General features: G+C 41.2%; 1 long non-coding RNA gene across 1 annotated transcript in view; it reads right to left on the reverse strand.

Moving 5' to 3' along the window:
- Nucleotides 1-5,193: 5,193 nt before the first annotated feature.
- LOC135175068 (uncharacterized) overlaps nucleotides 5,194-15,077 on the reverse strand; it is a 144,006-nt gene continuing 134,122 nt past the window's right edge. The window contains exon 4 of the long non-coding RNA XR_010302201.1: nucleotides 5,194-5,300. This is a non-coding gene — a long non-coding RNA (uncharacterized LOC135175068). The remainder of the gene's footprint in view (nucleotides 5,301-15,077) is intronic.

A 15,077-nucleotide genomic window follows, 5' to 3' on the forward strand; every position in this document is an offset into this window, starting at 1 on the left:
AAAGGTTAAGACCTCTCAGCAAAAAGAAAAAAAAAATCAAATACTGACATTATAGTTTTGAAGACAAGTTTCATGGGCTTTGAATAAACAGGAACCAAATGGACCTGAGTAGCATCAAACACTTTGCTGTACGTTGATCACTAATCATAGAATCACAGAATCACTGAGGTTGGAAGAGACCTCCAAGATCATCCAGTCCAACCTAGCACCCAGCCCTAGCCAGTCAACTAGACCATGGCACCAAGTGCCTCATCCAGTCTTTTCTTGAAGACCTCAAGGGACAGTGCCTCCACCACCTCCCTGGGCAGCCCATTCCAATGCCAATCACTCTCTCTGCCAACAACTTCCTCCTAACATCCAGCCTGTAATTCCCCCGGCACAACTTGAGACTGTGTCCCCTTGTTCTGTTGCTGGTTGCCTGAGAGAAGAGGCCACCCCCACCTGGCTACAACCTCCCTTCAGGTAGTTGTAGCCAGCAATGAGGTCAGCCCTGAGCCTCCTCTTCTGTAGGCTAAACAATCCCAGCTCCCTCAGTCCTACCAAGCAAGTGTGCAGCCATGTCTTTCGTGAATAGAGCTGCATAGATACCTGCCATCAATGAACAGACATTCATCTCTGCCAGCTGAGGATCTATTTAGCTCTCAACTCTCTGTAGAGTTGAACAACAAGGAATCATCCCTTGACATTTTTAGTTCATCTATTCTATTGCATCTTATTTGGATAATTTTTTGCCATTTCATATATCTTTTAATATCTCTAACCACATCCCCCACCACCCATCTTCTTCTCATTTTTGTTTTCATTATAATTTTGCCTTTATCTTCTGTTCCAATTTCTCATGACTCATATAATCTTCATTACGTTGCCAGTTCTGAAAACAGTGAGAAATCTGTCAAGAACAGATGTAAATGACATGTAATAGAGGAACCTCTGAGATTTATTTCAGCAATCTGTGTGATATTAAAGAGATAAGGAGGAAAAATATGATGCTTGTTTAATATATGAAGACAATGCAATCCAAAGCAGAGAATGATATATAAAGACAATTTATTCACCTAAACATAGTTTACTCAGATTAACCTGTCCAATCAAGGCCTTACTGCCTGTAACAGTGTGCCAGATATGACATTTATAAAAACAAAAAGGCAGGATTTGTTCATGAAAATCCTCCACAGTTATTGCCATTATTATTCATTCAGGAAAATTTAGATGCTCGGTTCTTTATTAAAGAAAGTAAAAAGCACAAATCTTAGCTTGAAGATTTTATGATGCTGTGCTAGTTTGAAGCAGGGTAGAATGTTTTGGTGAGAAGAACTAGATCATAGGCTGTGAAAGGAAAACAGTGGTGATGTCTACTTGCCTCAGAGTCTTGCTGAAGAAGAAAGGAAAACATTAGATAACACTCTTGCCATTTTGTCGCACTCTGCCTTGGGCTTCTGACTGAGCTGCATCTCCCTAACCTCACCTTCCACTCACCTTTGCTTCTTAACCTCTTGGCTGAACCTCTATTCTTCCTTGGGACTGGGGTAAGGTTGAGAGGGGCAGGGGGAAGGCGAGGGGTGGTTGAGAGCCCCTCCTGGGGACTCAGGTTTCTGGGAGGGCAGTTGTGTTTCTGTATTACCTTTTCATTTGTATATTTCTGTCTATAACTGTATATATACTGTAAATATCTGCTTGTATATTGTGCTAGCTGTAAATAAATAGCTTCATTTACATTCCCAGAGCTGGCTGAGACTAGTCTGGGTGACTTCTAAAGTGTGGGGGGGCAGGGAACACCCAAACCATCACAGATGCTGAGCCCTTCTGCACTAAAACAAGCAGGTAGACTTCTGCCAGACAAAGACATGCTGATGTTAACATGTCTCCACATGAAGCCAGGGATTTGCTGCTATAGGCAACTTTGGAGACCAGGCCTTTCTTAGAAATCCAGCATTTTAAAAATGAAATAAATGATCACATTTTTAAAAGAACAACTGAAGAGAACACAGCTCCTCACATGTACATTTCAACATCTATGCATTCAGAAATGCATCCTTTAAAAAACAACCACCAAGATGCTTTATAGTTACAGCTGCATGTTGATTTCAGCTGCCACAATCTACTAGCTTGTTATGAATGAAGTTGTGATGCTTGCACTATTGAGCAGGTGCTCATAGGTCAGGAGTTTGACAGAGGCCAGCTTCCCTTATATGAGAATTTTAATTGCTCACAGCTATGGCACAACAATCATCAAAGCACCACCCAAGCCAGAATCCTGCAGAGCTCCTCACAGTGGGAAATGATGCAAGAAAGAGATAAAAATCTGGGAAAAACGGATAGGGCAGAGCATGTGAAATAGAACAAGTCAACAAGCACGTGAGGAGTGTTTTGGCAGAAAAGACCTAACATGCTGAACCAGAATGCAGGTCCTTTGTAGCACAGAAAACACAGGAACAAATGAATTATTAAGAAGCATATGATGTGTGTGTGGGCTTGAAAAGCAAGATTTTGGATGTGGAAAATGTAGTTTAGGAGTTACAAATCTGTTTTTGTTCAGCAGAATGAGGACTGGGTATGAGTGAAAATAATTATTTTGAAAGTCCTGACTCATCACAGAATTCATCTGGTTGGAAGACACCTCAGAGATGATCCAGTCAAACCTTTGGCCTAGCATTGAAGGCTGAACACTAAACCATGTCCCTAAGCACCAGATCCCCACGTTGCTTAAACACCTCCAGGGATGGTGACTCCATGTCTGCCCTGGGCAGACCACAGAATGTTTGATAATTCTTTCAGTGAAGAATTATTTCCCAGCATCAAGCTGGAACTTCCCCTGGTGCAGCTTGAAATCATTTCCTCTAGTCCTGTTGCTTGACACCAAGAAGAAAAGGCTGCCCCCTCCTCATTCCAACCTCCCTTCAGGTAGTTGTAGAGAGTGATGAGGTCTCCCCTCAGCCTCCTCTTTTCCAGACTGAACAACCCCAGTCCCTACAGATGTTCCTCACATGTGATGTTCTTCAGGGCCTTCACAATCCTCACTGCCTGTCTCTGGCCATGCTCTGGTACCTCAGTATTCTTCCTATAGTGAGGGGCCCAGAATTGAAGACAATACTCAAGGTGTAGCCATACCAGTGCTGAGTACAGGGGAATGACCACTTTCCTGTTCCTGCTGTTCACCATGTTTCTGATACAAGTCAGGATGCCGTCACCTTTCTTGGTCACCTGGGTACACTGCTGACTCATACTCATTTGACAGGCTTACTACTACTAGGTAAGTTTCTCTTTACTAAGGAAAAAAAAAAAATCCATATTTTCTGTCAACTCTTCTAACTATGATCCTAAATGATTGTCTCAGTTTCCTGATAACAAAGTAAGAATTGCGACGTGTCACTAAATTAGGATGAACATATAACAGAGAAAGAAAACCACTCTAGGATACAGGGAAGTAAGAGATAGTAATAAAATAATGTTTGCTTTGTGGGAGAAAAGCAAAGACACAAGATCCTCCCCATCTTACAAATGACACCCACTTGGGTAGCCATGCCAGTGAGGATGATTGAGGGAACCAGGCTTCTTTAGTCTTCAGAAGAGGAGGCTGAGGAGATGACTGGATAGGGCTGGGTGATAGGTTGAACTGGATGATCTCGGAGGTCTCTTCCAACCTGATTGATTCTATGATTGCTTCACAATAAAATGTTAACAAGATTTCTAATCTAATTGCTGAGTCAACGTGACTCAAGTCTAGCCATTTTACTTCCTTGTAACTTTATGACCAAATTAAACCCAAATGCAAATATCAATATTTCACATATAAGAATATCTCTATTCTACACATGTAAAAATAAATAATTTCCAGCAGGTTTGCAGAAAAAAAATATCAGTATTGCATGGATTGTTTTAAATCTACTGATTTTAAATCTGTTGTCTTCAGATAATAGAATCATAGAACTGCTGAGGCCAAAAGAGACTTTGTGGTCAAGTCCAACCACTCACATAGATCTCACAATCCCACCACTACTGCTAAGCTACTGCCACTAAACCACATCCCTCAGCACCACATCCTCATGCCTCTTAAATACCTCCAGGAATGATGACTCCGTCTCCTCCCAGGGCTGCCTGTTCCAATGCCTGATAGCCCTGTCTGTGAAGAAACTCTTCCTAACAACCAGCCTGAACTTCTCTTGTCACAACTTGAGACCATTTCCTCTTGTCCTCCCACCTGTTGCATGTGAAAAGAGGCCAACCCCCACCTCACTCTGACCTCCTTTGAGGTAGTTGTAGAGAGGGATTAGGTCATAGAATCATAGAATCAACCAGGTTGGAAGAGACCTCCAAGATCATCCAGTCCAACCTAGCACCCAACCCTGTACAATCAACTAGACCATGGCTAGACTCCTCTATTTGTTTTCTTCTGAATGCCTTTTTCATTCTGTGGCATTGTACACTGACAAAGAAGCTCCTGAATGAAATATAAGTCATCAGACTCTACGGGCCCAGTAACTCTAACCACAGTAAAGGCAGTTTTCTCAGTCTTCCTTTTCATTTCTCATAGCTTTTCTGTTTGAGAAAACGATGAGGAATTCAGAGCACCTGATACCTACATTGCATAACCTAGTCAGAAAAAGTGTTGCAAACAGCCTGTTTGAAGGCTGTAAGTTAGGCACTGCACATACTCAGCCACAGGGAGTCTGGATGTGGTAGCCCACAGCAATGCTAACTCCACACTTTTAAGTATCTATTGACATGCTTCGTTGTCACAACAACTGTGTCAGTCATCTCTCATATGCAGTCTGAATGCAGCCTAAGTGACTCTCATTCGCCCTATATTACATGATAAACCTCACAGCTTGTCATGTGAGAATTAGATATCTTGCTCAAGTCAATTATCTTTGTCAGAACAGCATAGCACAGCAGTAGAATGAGTGCAAATATTCTCAGCAACTGTTTTGTTAACATCTGTCATCTAAGAGCACTTATCTTTCTCTAGCAGGTGCACTGAAAGCTGAAGAGAGTGACTTGGATTTGACTCTCGATTGCTCTTACTTAAAATTAACTAAATAAGATCCACTAATAGACAGAAATTCAAGTGAAATTAATTGTCTGGATTTCCCCCTTAACAAGATGCTAAAGAGCAGTTCTCAAACAAAAGGGGATAAACATGTGTGAGAAAAAATAAATTCCTCAGTTTTAATATTTCGTATTGCTTACCAGTGAAGATTTGTGTGTCTGTAGAAATAAAGCAGGATAAAAATATCACAAACATTTACAGGCATCGTTCTCAGATCAGGAGTCCTCCTTACGCTATTCTGATGGCTTTTAACCTGAAATAGGCAGAAAGACAGAGAGTTCACAAGCAAAGTCTGGTACAGTGTATACAAGAGAGGTCAAGCCTACATTAGAAGCAATATTACATGGGCTGTTGCCTCCATTTACAGTATCACAGTATCATCAGGGTTGGAAGAGACCTCACAGATCATCAAGTCCAACCTGTTACCACAATTCTCAAGGCTAGACCATGGCACCAAGTGCCACGTCCAATCCTGCCTTGAACAGCTCCAGGGACGGCGACTCCACCACCTCCCCGGGCAGCCCATTCCAGTGTCCAATGACTCTCTCAGTGAAGAACTTTCTCCTCACCTCCAGCCTAAATTTCCCCTGGCGTAGCTTGAGGCTGTGTCCTCTTGTTCTGGTGCTGGCCACCTGAGAGAAGAGAGCAACCTCCTCCTGGCCACAACCACCCTTCAGGTAGTTGTAGACAGCAATGAGGTCACCCCTGAGCCTCCTCTTCTCCAGGCTAACCAATCCCAGCTCCCTCAGACTCTCCTCGTAGGGCTGTGCTCAAGGCCTCTCCCCAGCCTCGTTGCCCTTCTCTGGACACGCTCAAGCATCTCAACATCCCTTCTAAACTGGGGGGCCCAGAACTGAACACAGTACTCAAGGTGTGGTCTAAGCAGTGCAGAGTACAGGGGCAGAATGACCTCCCTGCTCCTGCTGACCACACCATTCCTGATGCAGGCCAGGATGCCACTGGCTCTCTTGGCCACCTGGGCACACTGCTGGCTCATGTTCAGGCAGGTATCAATCAGCACTCCCAGATCCCTTTCTGTTTGGCTGCTCTCCAGCCACTCCGACCCCAGCCTGTATCTCTGCATGGGGTTGTTGTGGCCAAAGTGCAGCACCCTGCACTTGGAGCTATTGAACCCCATCCCATTGGACTCTGCCCATCTGTACAGGCGGTCAAGGTCCTGCTGCAGAGCCCTTCTGCCTTCCAACTCAGTCACATCTGCCCCCAGCTTGGTGTCATCTGCAAACTTGCTGATGACTGACTCCATGCCCTCATCCAGATCAAGTATGAAGATGTTAAAGAGGATGGGGCCCAGCACAGATCCCTGAGGGACACCACTAGTGACTGGCCGCCAGCTAGGTGTGGCACCATTTACCACTTAGTTTCAGTTTTAGAGCAGAAACAAAAATAATAAAAAATAATCTTTTTTATGTCATTTTTTTCTAGCTCAAATTCTTTTTATAACTTCTACTTTCCCTAACACTTAAATTTTCAGCTTCATAATGTTGGATTTTTTTCAACGTTGCTCTTCAAAAGCAAGAGCAGTTCCTTAGGTGAAGAAGACTTAGAAAACCAGGGATAAACTTTTGTAGGTAATAAAACTGTAAATGGACTTTACACCTTTTGAAATGCACAATTAATTCCACCGTGCAACACCCTAAATTGGGTTCCTCCTTATCAGTTACTTACAGTTCTTAGCTTTACATAGCATAGAGTTCTTAGCATTACACATCCCTCAATCCCATGTTTATAAACAAACAAATAACTAAATGGACTTTGATAGCTCAAGTAATGAAACACTCAATGATTTCTTTTGAACTTCGGAGGCTCTGGAAACTGTCCATGCAAAACAATATCCCTGCAATGAACAGCTAATGTTCAGCCTTCAGTTCATCAGGTCATTTACATTTTACTCTCTAGAGCTTTTATTTAAGTCAGCTAGTAAAGCAAACTACTTCAAATTTATAAACATCTTCACTGAAAGCATCACTCCTTCACCAAGTTTAACCCATCATTTTCTCAGGAGACAGGAGGAAATTCATAACTGTATACATGCTTATTCTACTTTCCAATTCATATTCAAATCCTTTTCTCTATTCACAAGATATTTTTTAACAGGAATAATTACATCAAAGAGACAGTTCAATAAAACTAAGGAGAGGCATGTCTTTAGTAACACTCAGAAGTACTCAAAGAGGGTTGCAGGGAAGTTCCTCTTCACAAAGTACAAATCCATCTCATAACAGAGTGCTTCCCTGAGAATACATGTGATGTGGGAAGTGGATTTAAAGCAGAAAATCAGCAGATAAAGTGTATTATGCATTAACATAAAATATTTGCTTTTATGAGCAGTAAGAAATTAATTTTATCCATTTGAATGCAAGTTTCTCTTATCAGATAATCTGAAAGACATGTAATTAATCTGTGAATGAATACATCAACTTTAAAGGCCTTGTGCAACCAAAGAGAACCAGCTTCACAAAAACAGCTGCTATGGTTCATATTAGGTTCAGAGTACCAGTACCTACCTCTTCCACTAAGATCTTGTTGAGTTTCCTCTTCATCTTTTCTTTCAGCTGAATACATACAGCATTTTCTGGCTGTCATTAACATGCCAGGTCAGAACCATAGTTGTCAACTTTACGTTGCCTGACAATCTTAATTTCTCACCCCCTCGACATACTGATTTACTTGCTCTGACAACCACATTCCTATATCTTCCATCAAGGGTTTTTCTACTTGAGACATTTCATTTAAAATTAAAACATTCAATATTTTAAAATCTGACTTGAAACCTCCTCAAGCCTTATGTTTACCCAAGATATAAATCAAAGTGGTTTTGATTTTAAATCAATTTGGGGCTTTTAAGTGGGGCTATTTTTTAAAGTAATTTTTCATCATTCAGTTACTATCTCATCAAATCTGTCACTGGGATAGAAATCTTTCCTTGGTGTGTTTCCCCCTCTTTTCCCTTTTAATATAGTCATACCTGGCTATTGGCCATGTGATTTTCCATACAACTCATAACTTACCTCATATGAAGTAGAAATAAATGCAGCTGCTAGATTTGCAGTATGTGATTCACAGCAATTGCAGTGATTGGAATCAGAACAGGAACTAAAAATGTTCAGTGCCTTTAAGAACTAGCTAGTAATCTGCTTTCTACAAAACTCACTGCCTGAGAAAAAAGAAACAAACAACAAAAAATCCCCCCCAAAAACCAGACAACAAACAACAACAAACAAACAAACAGGAAACCCAAAACAAACACAAACTTAGAAGCTTCTAAAGTAAATAGTCTTAGGGAAAGAGGATAATATAGTGTGGAGAAAGGAGGATAGAGAAATGAACTCTGCACAGAGATGTTTCCCACACAGTGCAATAAAGTACTCTTTTCCCAATGCAGAATATCAGACCATAAATGGCCTTGATATTTTTCTTCCTGCCATAGGAATGTGAATGGATCTTTCAGGCCTGCAAGTTATTTCTAAGGTTATCGATAACATAACTAGCAAAAGCCTTCCAAACATTAATAGCTTTGCAAGGTGCTTCAAGTTTCACAAGTATACAAAATGTGCTAACATAGCACTGCAGAGAGGTATCTCTGCCAGAGCTGGAATCCACTGCTGCAGTACTTGCTCCACAACAGGTGTGATAGTAGATAGGAACTTTTGGGTCACAGTTTGCCACAGAACACCAAAATGTCAAAGAGTATATTTGTACTCATCTCAGCTCGTTTTAATTGAAAAGCAGTAAATACGTACATAAACTTCAGCCCTGAAACTGCCCCCATGCAGAAGCAGTGATTGTTTTCTCCCACTTAAAACAAATGGTTGGTATTTTGCTGGGAATCTTTAATAGTTTTACAGGACAGATTTAGTAAGTCCTAATTACTATCCTTTGTATAATGCTATCTGATTTATTTAAGCTTCCTTCTCAGAAAATACAGATGCAATATAGCTTTGCTGGAGAATCTGGGCATTTATTGTGTCCTTTTACTTGAAAAGCAAATTAATTTCACTGCTGTGTTATTGACTGCCAACTAAATATTAACTGGAACTCCAGTTCTGTGAATAAATACCCACACATTTCCTAGAGTTAACAAAAACCATTCTTTACTAAACCCTAAGCAAGAAATTGTCATTTGTCACCATCTATAGCAAAGCTATTTATCTTATTCTTTAGAGAAGTCAGGCACTATCAAAAGAAAACTAAGCTACATTATGAAATATGCCAACTAATCAACAGTAGTGCTTTGTAACTTTTACATAGGCACTTTCCTACTTTTCATATGCAATGATCTGTAGAACCGTAACTTCTAAATCAGATGCAATTGAGTCGGTCTGGGTGTGGCTGTGCTTCATCAACCACAGTATAAGCCTCACCTCTGAAAACTCCTTGCACTATCAATAATCCAGAAAAAAAAGTATGTCATCCTCAACTGTGGCACAGAAGGAACACAACTATTAGTCTGCTAGGAACATCAAAAGAAAGAGAAGCAATGAAAATGCATTCAAATTTCTTACAGAGACCGAAGCTTGGTAGAAACTCCATTGTGCTGTTATTACTTGTGTTGCAGGAAGCAACTATGCACCTATCCATTTTTAAGATTAGTTTATGCTAAGCACTGCATACACATGTGAAGGAAAGGGTGATCCATGCCACTGAAGAAGCTCACTTTTAATACAAACCACTGCAGGAATTTCAACAGGCTGGTAGAAGTGAGGTGAGAAGACAGAGAAACAGGAAAAAGATCATAGAATGGTTTAGGTTGGAAGTGACCTCAAAGATCTAGCTCCAACCCCCCTCCATAGGCAGGGACACATCCCACTAGAACTCAAGGCTCAAGTTCTCATTCAGCCTAGCCTTGAACACCTCCTGGAGGGTGCATCCATAACCTCCCTGGGCAACCTGTTTCAGTGTGTCAGCACCTTCACTGTAAAGAACTTCTTCCCAACGTCTAGTTTAATCTCCCCTCTGCCATCTTAAGGTATTGTACAACATGGTGGTAAGCAATATAACGGCATCATTAGCACAAACGGAAGCAAGGCCAAAAGATCCTTTAGCACAACTCTTTTTAGCAGATATACTGTTATAAGCAGTGGTGCCTCTACTACCCAAAAGGGCCCAACTCATTTGCTCCAGGAGTTTCCTCCACTGTTAGTGACAGCAATGGAGACAGTCACCTCAAAGGAGCCTTCTCAGGCTATTTAGCCCTAATGATGAAGTGGAAAAGTGAGACTAAGTATTGGAAACAAGCAAACAAACCTTTTGCAAAGAAAATCTTCATCCTTTAGGTCTGTGAGTGGTAAAACACAAGGATATCGATTGCTGCACTTCTAGCTCTCTGAATTATAATCAAATCCAGGCACATGATTAAGAACAAGATTACATCAAGAACTTTAGCAAAAATTCCCTAAATGTTAACTTTTATACTGCAGTATCACAGTGCCAAGTAGTTCTAATTTAAAGGATTTACCACATCCCCAGCATTACTGTCAGTACAGAAATGCACAATTAAAGTCCCCACATCAGTGCCACTTCGTACACTCAGAACATCTGGCATTTTTGATACATAATTAGAAAGGGGCATAGAAATGCATAATTCACTTTAAAAGGAGACTTAGTTACAGCATTAACTATGGAAAGAGTCAATACATTATTCCTTCAAAAAGCCTGTCAAGTATTAATTAATTCTCAGGTTCCTGAGAGACAGCCAAGTAATCAAGTCACTGTGCACAGAAAGTGTGTGTAAAGGTAGTGTAGTCTATGCTGTATTTACAGTGGCAGGGTACTGAATAGATTTTTCTATCTTTAAGTAGAATCCCTGAAACTTCTCAGATATCTGAAGATACTGACCTAAGAGTAACATATCCTAATGAACCAGAGCTCACTGGTTCTGAGTATACACTTCAGTTAACTCCGATATTGACCTCCTGCCAGCTGCAGGGTTGATTGATAATAGGAACTAAAAAGCAGGCCTCTTCTGCAGTGTTGCAGCAGAGAAGTAAACTTACAGGGCAGAATACTCAATTCACTGGGTATCAGTGCATTGCAAAACTAGATGTTCTGAAACATTAGCAGCAGCTTGGGTGAGCATCAGCCTTTCCACTTTTAGTTTTGTAAAAGACATGCATCCACATCTGCTCCAAGACAGTGGTGCGAAGTGTCCTCTGCATTCGTGGCAGGAGATACATTGCACTTAAAAGTGGATGAAATGGAGACAACTTTAAAGTTGCCTACCACCCTGTCCCACCCTGGACATAAAACTGGAAAATGATGCCTGGGAAACAGCTACCTTACCTTTCAATACTTATGACTGGTGAGGCAAGTTTCATCAGCACTGCCAAAATTTGAAAACATGATGGGAGAAACTTATCCATCAATAGGTAACACTAGACAATGCTAAACCAGAAAAGCAGCAGGACAATGGACTGAAGAGGTTTCTGTTACCCTCTGCTAGTTATTGCATCTTCTTCAAAATCTGCATTAAACCTCTCCAAAACTGTCTCAGAGAATAAATGATCCTTCTCTCCCTATAAGTGTTTTCATCTGCAAAAATATATCAAAGATAGAGATGTTGCTAATACTCATCAATGAAGAAAGACAGCTCAGAAGAGAATTCCAAATCTACCCTTTTTTTTTTGGACAAAATAAACCACATGAGCACCCAGCCAATATGAGGATAAAACATGCTTAACCTCAGTATAATAAGAGCAAGAAACATACTAGAAAACATGAAAGCTGCTTTATTTACCTTCCATTTGCTAAGAAACCCTGATCAACTATGCTCCACTGTTGATTCATGGAGGTTATAACTCTCTTAGATTTTGTGTTGTATTTTCTTTATCTGGAAAACCAAGCTATATGTAGATGTGCTGTGATACTGTGATGTAGAATATTAACCCAGAAAAGATGGGAGAACTTTACACACAGACACCAAGCTACATGCAGATGTAGAATATTAACCCAGAAAAGATGGGAGAACTTTACACACAGACACAGATGAAAACACCAGGTATACAAGCACTAAAATTCTTTGTAGATGTGTCACTTTAAATAGCAATCACACTATTTTCTCCAGCTGGTTTATCTTTAAACCAATTAAAAACTGTCAACAAGGAAAAATAAGATGTTCTGGCCAAAAAAAACCCAGATTCAGTTCTCTTCAGGAAGGTTATTGTGAGCCAGTCTTTTTACTTGGAGAATGAGATACAAGTTTTTCCATAGGTCTGCTGCATAGACAAGTAAGAAAAAACACCTATTTGGGGAAAAATATCTGCAGTCAACAGGGTCTCCGAGTGACAATGCAAGATCCTAATCTTCAGAACCTTAAAGCTGTGTGATCTGGTTTTAGACAGATGTGAGATAATTATGTATGATGTAATGCTGAGGTAATACACTTCATGTTTCAACTTACTTTCAGCAACAGTAATATCATTCACTCAGGTTCAAGTGAGTGAAAAATAAAGCTCACAATCAGGTGTCCATAAAGAACCAAAGCCTCAGCAAAGTTCTTCATTCGTTGTGTGCCTTGGCCTGTTGTACACAAACAGTCTGTTGTGTACTGAAGAGCAAAACGTGGGAGCAGTCAAGCAGCAAGGAAATCGCAGCAGGTGCAGGTGAGCACAGCTGGAGCGCCTGAATGGAGTCAGTAAATGTTGGAAATTAAGCTGAACAGACCTGTGGTGTGACAGTACTGTCAGAGAGTGGCATGTAGCTTGTAAGACTGACTGATAGACTGTATATTTTTCCCCCCAAGTATGACGATAAATAGATCTATGTTTTCTTGCAGGTAAAAAAAAGAAATGCCTTCCTATGAATTAATTGAAAAATTACACAGCTCACATTCACTGAACTTTTTATTCCTATGCCAGAAAAACATATGAAGAAGCTCCCTAACAGAGCAGCTCAGTGTTGTGGAGGGCCTGTAGGCCAAAAGCAGGCGTATTTATGCCTGCTCTGCCTGGACATGGCTCTGCCTGCACCTGGAATCCAGGCCTGTGGGTTTTACCCAGTGTGGTAGTGTTTGGCTGACTGCCAACCCAATTGGTTCATTCAAGTGGCCAATGAGACCATCAACTCTCGACCCACAGTTGATAAATAGGGGTGCACAGGCCACAAGCAAGGGCTTCCCCACATTGCTTGCAGCTCTGCCACATGCTTGCCTGCCTGCCTACTTCCTTGCAGCTTTATGCCTGCCTTTGTATGAGTGCCTGGTGTGCACACTGCTGTGGGTTGTCAGGAGCAGACCCACTTGTCTGCGTTCGATCGGCCTGAGAAGCAAGCCTGGACCTGTGCTCAGACTGCACGGAATCCTGCCTCTGCACCTGGAGGTCGAGAGCAGCCAGCAGAATCCAGCAGCAGTAAGGAGCAGAGACTGCCATTTCCCCTGACACCAGAGGATTCCAGGCAGAGATCCTGAAGAATTGGACACTTGCAATAGGCTGACGCAGCCCCGGAGGGTGATTAATAATTGATAAGAATTGTGAGTAGATGCCTCTGTAATTTCTATTACCTCTGCCATAAAGCAGAGAGCAGTTTTCAGCTCAGCTTTGCTGGGCAAACAGTATTAAGTCCTGAGGAGGCATTGAGCCACGAGGAAACAATCTCTCTGTTCATAGTTGAATGTTTGCTAGTTATTAATAAGTTCTGTAGAGATATATATATCCTAGAATGTCTCCCTAACGGTGTAAAGAACCCTGTAATATTAAAGTTCAGTGGTTGGGGGTGGTGAGAGTTGAAATATTGGAAGTTAATAAATACTTATATTTTTCATAAATATCCTCTCTCATTAATTAATTTCTCCCCTCCACCAAATAGGTGTAGGGACTGAGAAACCCATCCGCGACACTCAGTAAGCACAAGACTCTGTACAAGTGAGATTTGCAGGATCATCTTTCTTCCACAACTAAGTAAAAATTTCAATACCTTCAGGATTCCAATCAATTCATATTTTGTCTCCATATTAAAATAATTATGAAGCCACCAACTGTCTCATAAAAAATACCACTTTCAAGTGATACTCACTTGTAAAAATTGGGTACTGACAAGCGAATTGCAGAATTATAATTAGCAAGTCTAATTCTGTCATGCAGCTGGCTAAGGCAGAACTTGTTCAGAGAAATTACAAGATTGCAGAACCATTATTCCTAATAAATGCTAGAAGAGTTTTGGTTTTCCTAGATGTCCTGATCTGTGCTAGAACAGAAATAATTCTGTTCCGTGGTTTTACTTCTCAGCTACATCTCTTCCAAGTAACTGCACTTGCGGAAATTAACAGCAGATTCTTGCAGTTTCTGCTTCTACAAGTGATATCACTTGAAGTTTATAGTTAGTAACAAGGCAGAAAGGCTCTTGCTTATTCTTGCTCCTACAGAGACCAAAGTCACTGCTAAATCTTGTGTTCCACATTGGGGTGCCATAAAGTTTTTTCATGTTGCATCTACAGGGAATCAGAATCACCGAATGCTAGGTGTCGGAAGGGATCTCCAGAAATCATCAAGTCCAACCTCCTGCCAAAGCAGGATTACCTAGGTGTGGCCGTTTGAGCTGATCCTCTAGATCAGACATAGGGGAGAGATGAACATTCCAGGGATAGGCCACATAAATGGCAACAATAGATAAATTAATATAATTTCATTGGAGCATCAAGAACTTAATGTCTAGAAGCACAGTTTGTTCTGCCCCTTCTCCCGCTGGCTTCTGCTGCTGCAGCTTCGCCTATCTTCCCCGGCTGCTGTTTTGGCTGCTGCTGCTTCTGCTGCTTCGCCACCGCTCGACGCCTCCCCCATCTCCCTTAAGGTTATTGTATTGTTGGGTTTTTTTTTTTTCCCTCCCTTCCTTCTCTAGTTATTATTTCTCTTTACATTGTTATACTATAAGAAAATACAATTTCATCTTTCCCTGACTTTCAAAAAAAAAGGATGGGTTTTGTGTTGTGCTAAGTCAACTTGTCCCCGGGGGGCACCTCCCCCAACCCGGGACACCTAGGGCAGGCCACACAGGATATACATCATATTCGGTATAAAGC

The sequence above is a fragment of the Pogoniulus pusillus genome, chromosome 4, assembly GCF_015220805.1.
Source record: "Pogoniulus pusillus isolate bPogPus1 chromosome 4, bPogPus1.pri, whole genome shotgun sequence".
Classification (NCBI taxonomy): domain Eukaryota; kingdom Metazoa; phylum Chordata; class Aves; order Piciformes; family Lybiidae; genus Pogoniulus; species Pogoniulus pusillus.